The sequence below is a fragment of the Otolemur garnettii genome, unplaced genomic scaffold (genome assembly GCF_000181295.1).
Source record: "Otolemur garnettii isolate 467f Iridium unplaced genomic scaffold, OtoGar3 scaffold00283, whole genome shotgun sequence".
NCBI lineage: Eukaryota > Metazoa > Chordata > Mammalia > Primates > Galagidae > Otolemur > Otolemur garnettii.
This window is the reverse complement of record NW_003852678.1, coordinates 152,294-159,696: the sequence shown is the minus strand read 5'-3', so window position 1 is coordinate 159,696 and position 7,403 is coordinate 152,294.

Genomic DNA, 7,403 nt, shown 5'->3' with positions numbered 1-7,403 from the left:
GGGCTGGATTCGAACCCACCACCTTAGGTGTATATGGTTGGCGCCTTAGCCACTTGAGCCACAGGTGCTGAGCCTGCTTTTTTATTTTTATTTTTTGAGACAGAGTCTCATGCTGTCACCCAAGCTAGAGTGCTGTGGCATCATAGCTGCAATGATGCCAGGCTAAATTTTTCTATTTTTGGTGGAGATGGGGTCTTGATGTTGCTCAGGCTAGTCTTGAACTCCTAAGCTCAAGGGATCTTCCCACCGTGGCCTCCCAGAGTGCTGGGATTATAGGCATGAGTCACGGTGTCCAGCCACACTGCTTCTGATCCATGCATACACATCCCACATGTCCTACACATCCCACACATCCAAGGAGGCCATCTATTCATTTCCCTTCTCGCTATCGCGGGAGGGCGCATGGCCCCCTCCAGTTCTCTGCTGCCACCAAGGATCCAGTTCTCAGGCGGACCTGAGGGAGCAGTCCTTGGGGCCTAGAGCCTGTAGCAGGGTGTGAGACAGAGGGTATGTAGTCCTGCACTTGGTTAGGGGCCTCCCACAGTGCCTGCTGTGGGGCCCAGTGTATCTGTCCAACTCCTGGGTGCTGGCTCCCTGTCGACCCCCTGTTAGCATTTTCTTGCTTATACTGGTTTGCCAACTGAATAGGTGTTAAGTGGTCTCTCCACTTAATTTATACTTCTTTGATTATTGTACTTGAGAATCTTGTCATGTGCTTGCTTAGTTTTTTGGTATTTCTTTACTGCAAACTACCTAGTTGTACCCCTTGATTGTTTTTCCTTTTTTTTTTTCCCACAAGATGATTTGTCTTTATTAAAGTCATTTACATTTTCCAATTGTACTGTAAGACCAAAATTATGTCTTTTGTTTATGCTATTTCTCCATATTGTCTATGCTACTTCTCTCTGGACAACTCTGTACAGATACTATAAAATAAAGCTGGTTTTGTGCTTTGGTGCTGGCTGCAGCCATCAGCTCAGTCAGTCCTCCTGATCCCATCTTTTGTCTCTGTGTCTTCTCCTGTGCTGTATTTTTCTCAGTCCCCATCCATTCCACTCTGGCTCACTCCCCTTTGCCTCGCTGGTTCGTGACACTTTGCCACATTCGTTACATGTGTAGGGTTTCTCTCCAGTATGAATCTCCTGATGAATAAGACTTGAATGATGAGTGAAAGATTTATTGCAGTACTTGCAGTTGTAAGGTTTTTCTCCAGTCTGAATTCTCTAGTGCTTGGTAAGATTTGAACTATAGTTGAAGGCTTTGCCGCATTCTATACATTTGTAAGGTTTCTCTCCACTGTAAATTCTCTGATGCGGAATAAGATTTGAAAAACTAGCATAAGATTTATTCCATGTTTTACACTTGTAAGCTTTCTCTCCAGTGTGAATTCTCTGATGCTGAATAAAAGAACTAGTATAAGTGGGCAGTGCCTGTGGCTCAGTGGATAGGGTGCCGGCCCCATATACCGAGGGCTCAAACCCACCCCTGGCCAAACTGCAACAAAAAAATATCTGGGGTAGTCCCAGCTACTCGGGAGGCTGAGGCAAGAGAATCGCCTAAGCCCAAGGAGTTGGAGGTTGCTGTGAGCTATGACGCCATGGCACTCTACTGAGGGTTAATAAGTGAAACTCTGTCTCAAAAAAAAAAAAAAAAAAGAACTAGTATAAGATTTATTGCACGCTTTCCATCTGAAAGGTTTCTCTCCAGTGTGAATTCTCTGATGCTGAGTAAGATGAGAAGTACAGTTAAAGGCTCTGCCACATTCTTTACATTTGTGCGGTTTCTGTCCTGTGTAAATTCTCTGATGTCGAGTAAGATGTGAGCTCCTATTAAAGGCTTTGCCATATTTCTTACATTTGTATGGTTTCTCTTTAGTATGAATTCTCTGATTTTGACTAAGGTGTGCAATGTGGTTATAAGCTTTGTCATGTTCATTACATTTGGAAAGTTTCTGTTCAGTATGGACTATCTCATACTTTTTTACATTTGATGACTGATTAAAGTTTTTTTCACATTTATTATAACTGTATGACTTCACTCTAAAATTGATTCCTTCATGTTGAGTATGATTTGATGACAGGGTAAAAGCTTCTCAACATTTATTATACTCTTAAGACTCCTCTTGAATTTGAATACACTGATGGAAAATAAGTTCTGGGGGTTGATTAAATACTTTATCACATTTTTTACATTTGTAGTGGTTCTCTGGACAATGAGTTTTCTGATGTTTTTTAGGGCTAGAGCATTGGTTAGAGGTTTTATTAAATTTAAGGTGTTAGGCTCAGCGCCTGTGGTCCCAGCTACTTGGGAGGCTAAGGCAGGAGACCCGCTTGAGCCCAGGAGTTGGAAGTTGCTGTGAGCTGTGATGCCATGGCACTCTACGCAGGGGGACAGCTTGAGGCTCTGTCTCAAAAAAAAAAAAATTTAAGGTGTTGATGATTTTTATCTACAATATAAATATCCTGATAATAACTTAAGGTAGAACACTGGCTAAAGGACACTGAAGTTTTGTTATAGGTGTGATGTCTTCTCCAATTGTCTATTCCCTGATACTGCTTATGCAATGTTGAATGGGGGAAAGACCTTCCCATGCTGATCAAAGTTGAACATTTTGACATACTTTTGGTGGAAGTATGATAAACTTTTAACAAATGACCCATTAAGTTGATCACATGGAAAAAATCTTCTTCCCTTCAGTTTTAAATCTCAGGTTTTCAGAAATACTTGTTTGAACATTTAGTCCAGTTATACATTTTAATTGATCCAAATCATTATTTTGAATATGGCCTAGGTCGCTATTTAAGTTTTCTAAATTTGCTTTCCAATTAAATTTATTTTCCAAAAGTTGATGTTGATATTTACTTAAAAAATGTGTGGTGCAGCAAAAGTAACTGACATAAATGGAGATGTTTTTCCAAAATGTTTTATATTGTTGACCTTTTTGATCAGTGATGTTCTCATAAGTAGTTGTCCTACATTCCCTATGTTCACCATAGCATCCTCTCTGCTCTTCACATGCACCATCACTTTCCCAGTCTTTCTTTAAGTATATTTTTTCAAGGCCACAACTCCCAAGTATCCCGAATAACACTTTTTGGAATGGAGCTTCTATGCGCTGCTTTTTCCACAGACCTTGGCTGTAATGAGAAAATATACCTGGGTGATTGGCTACTGTCTGGTGTCTCTTCACATTCCAGGGCTCTTGCCTTTGTTCCAGAAAGGCGATCAGGTCCAGCTTAGAGGCAGGAAGACCATTTCCCAGTTTGGGAATGTTCCAATGTCCTCCCTAGAGATCTCCCAGTACCTGCAGGTCATAGGGCGACAGAGGCTGCTGCAGAAACACCAGGACCCTCCCGGAAATGGCACAGCGTAGAGGGAACCCCAGTTCAACTCCAGGCGGGAGAAACAAAGGCCGTGCCAGACCCCGGAAGCTGCCTCTTTCTGATTGTTTTTCTTTTAAAACTGACTTGTAGGAACTCCTTGAAAATTCAAAATGTGAAACCCTTCCTTGATGGTTTTGCACAAATACCTTCTCTCATTCGTTGTCTAGTTAAAATTTTGCCCATGGTTTCTTAGAAAATTTTAATTTTGCTAAAATAAAAAATCTGTCTTCTTGATCCTTAATTTTAACATTTTGTTAAAGATGAGTGTTTCCCTCACAGGTCACTTTCCCCTAACTTTCCTCCCATCATTTCTGTCCACGTTTGCAAGTGGTGTGATACAGGAATTGAGGTTTTCCCATACGGTGGCCAGTGACCTGCCCTTCCTGTCTATACTGTCACTTTATCCACACCTGGCTCCTGTCTGTGGTGGGGATGGGTTTCTTGCCTTGACTGCTTCTGGTCCAGTGGTCTGTCCCTGCACCAGTACCACGTTGCTTTTGTTACCATGTGTGTCACCAGGGTTTGACCAGAGGAGCAGAGCTGCAGGGGTGACATATTGAAGGGTGCACTGCTTGCTGTGGCTGTGTGGGAAGACACTGTGATTTTTGTGGGTTCCTTCAGCTGCAGTGGTGTTGCTCACCAATCAGTGGTGGTGATGGTGGGCACCTTGTTCTCAACACTGAGGTCACACGTCTAGTTTCTCCATGAGGTGTGATGCTTGCCTGGTGTTTTTCTGTATAACATTTGCCAAGGTACACAGTTTCTCCAGTCTTATTTTCCTAGGAGTTTTTCATTTATTATTATTATTTTTTTGAGGCAGAGTCTCACTTTCTTGCCCCCAGTAGAGTACTGTGGCATTGTAGCTCACAGCAACCTCAAACTTTTGGGTTCAAGCGATTGATCCCCTTGCATCAGCCTCCCAAGTAGCTGGGACTACAGGTGCCCGCCACAACCCCCAGATATTTATAGACAAGGAAGTCTCACTCTTTCTCAGACTGGTCTCAAACTTCTGAGCTCAGGCAAAATACCTGCCTGGGCCTCGCAGAATGCTGGGATTACAGGAGAGAGCCACCTTGCCTGGCCTTCCTGTTTTGTTAGAATTATAAATATCAAATGCTTTGTCTTCATCAAGAAATCATATGAATGATTTATTGTAATGAATTACCTTACTTAGAGTAGTACATTTTGCCATGTTGAACCATCCCTGCGTTACTGGATCAACTCTCTTCGATCATGATGTTTTTCTTTTCTTTTTTTTTTTTTTAAGACAGCGTCTCACTATGTTTGTCACCTTCAGTAGAGTGCTGTAATGTCACAGCTCACAGCAACCTCAAACTCTTGGGCTTAAGCGATTCTCTTGCCTCAGCCTCCTGAGTAGCTGGGATTACAGGTGCGCACTACAGCGCCCATGGTGTAGTACAGAAATTGAGCTATTTTTTTGTTGTACTTGTCATTGTTGTTTAGCTGGCCTGGGCTGGTTCAAACCTGCCCTCCCTGGGGGAATATGGCCAATGCCCTAACCAGTGAGTTCCAGGCACTGAGCCTGATCCTGATGTTTTGACATTTTCATGTCCGATTGACTTCAGTTAGCTAAAGTTTTGTTTAGGATAGTCATATCTACGTTTAAAGTGAAAGAGGTCTATAATTTTTCTTTTCTATCCTTTTTTTTCTTTGAATTTCTCTTATTAGGTTTTGGAATGCAGATTACATTGGCCTCATTGCAACCTTTGGGATCATTTTTCTGGAATAACTTGTTAAGATAGGAATTAACTGTTTCTTGACTGTTCATTAGACCACACCACAGGGCAGACCTAAGAGTTGTTAGAAGAGGAGATTTTTAATTATTTTTTCTTTTTTTCTTTTCCTTTTCTTTTTTTTCCTGACACAGAGTCTCACTCTGTTGACCTGGGTAGAGTTCTGTGACATCATAGCTCACAGCAACCTCAGGCTCCTGGGCTCAAGCAATCCTCTTGCCTCAGACTCCTGAGTAGCTGGGGCTATAGGTGCTTCTCACGAAGTCCCAGCTAGTTTTTCTTTCCTTTTCTTTTCTTTTCTTTCTTTCTTTCTTTCTTTCTTTCTTTTTTTATTGAGACAGCGTCTCACTTTGTCGCCCTTGGTAGAGTGCTGTGGCGTCAAAGCTCACAGCAACCTCAAACTCTTGGGCTCAAGCAATTCTCTTTCCTCAGCCTCTCAAGTAGCTGGGACTACAGGCACCCACCACAATGTTCAGCTATTTTTTTCTTTTTTTTTTTTTTAGAGACAGAGTCTGGCTCTTGCTCAGGCTGGTCTCAAACCTGTGAGCTCAAGCAATCTGCCCACCTGGGACTCCCAGAGTGCTAGGATTACAGGCATGAGCCATGGTTCCTGGCAAGTTTTTCTCTTTTTAGTAGAGATGAGTCTTGCCCTTGCTCAGGCTGGTCTTGAATCTGTGAGCTCAAGCAATCCATTTGCCTTGGACTCTCAGATTGCTCGGATTACAGGTGTGAGCCACCTTCCCCAGACTTCTTATTTCTAATTTTAAAAAACTTACATGCTAAAAAAACCCTTACCTGCTCAAAAACAAATTTTCCATTTTATTTTATTATTTTTTATTTTTTTGTTGGTTTTAATCTCTTTTTTTATTGGTGCTTAATAGTTACACACATTTTGGGGGTACATGTGATTTTTTTTTTTTGAGACAGAGTCTCACTATTTCACCCTCAGTAGAGTGCTGTGGCGTCACACTTATAGCAACTTCAGACTCTTGGGCTTAAGCGATTCTCTTGCCTCAGCCTCCTGAGTAAGCTGGGACTACCAGCACCCGCCACAACACCTAGCTATTTTTTGGTTGCAGTTGTCATCATTGTTGTTTAGCTGGCCCAGGCTGGATTCGAACCTGCCAGCCTCAGTGTATGTGGTCGGTGCCCTACCCACTGAGCTATGGGTGCTGCCACATGTGATACATGCATATAAAAATTCTCTATTTTAAGTGTAATTGTGATATTTTGTATGAAAAATCTAAATAATGATTCATTTTCCCTATGCCTTTGTGGATGCCCTGTGGTGTAAATCACTCTAGCCTCCTAACGGGCCGTGCCAAAAGGGAGCACATTCTCCCCCCACCCTGCTGCACCAGTGGTTTGACTTTTTTTGATTTTTACATTTCCATATACATTTTAAGATCAGATTGTCAAATATTAGGAACATATTGTTGGGATTTTATTCGGTATTGCATGGAATCTATACATCAGTTTGAGTAGAATTTATATCTTTATAATATTAATTCTTTGGACTTACAATACATCTCTCCATTTATTTAGGTGTTCAGTAATGTCTGATGGTTTCTTAAATAGAGGTAATATACTTCTTTTGTTAGATTTGTTTCTTGGTATTTGATTTTTTTGAGGTATTATGAATAGTTTCAATATTTTTGCATTTAATTTTCTAACTCTGTTAAAAAGTGTAGAAACACAGTTGATTTCCTTTTTTTTTGGCTGGGGCTGGGTTTGAACCCACCACCTCTGACATATGGAACTGGTGCCCTACCTTTCTGAGCCACAGGCGCCGCCCAAAACCCAATTGATTTCTATATATAACCTGGTATAAATGATCTTGCTAAACTCACTTAACAATTCTAAATATTCATCTCTAGATTTGTTTTTGAGACAGAATCTTAACTCTATCACCTGGGCTTGAGTTCCATTGGTCTCAGCCTAGTTCATAGCAACCTCAAAGTGCTGGGCTCAAGTGATCCTCCTGCCTCAGCCTCCTAAGGAGCTGGGACTATAGGCTCCTGCCACTAGCTAATTTTTCCTACTTTTAGTAGGGATAGGGACTCACTTTTTCTTTTTTTTTGAGACAGAGTCTCACTTTGTTGGTGTGGGTATAGTGCCCTGGCTATCAGAGCTCATAGCAACCTAAAGCTAGGATTACAGGAATGAGCCATTGTGCTTGGCCTCATCTCTAGATTTGAAAAGACTTTTCTAAGTGCACAATTATATCACTTGCAAAAATAAAGACAGATTCATTTTTTTTTTTTTT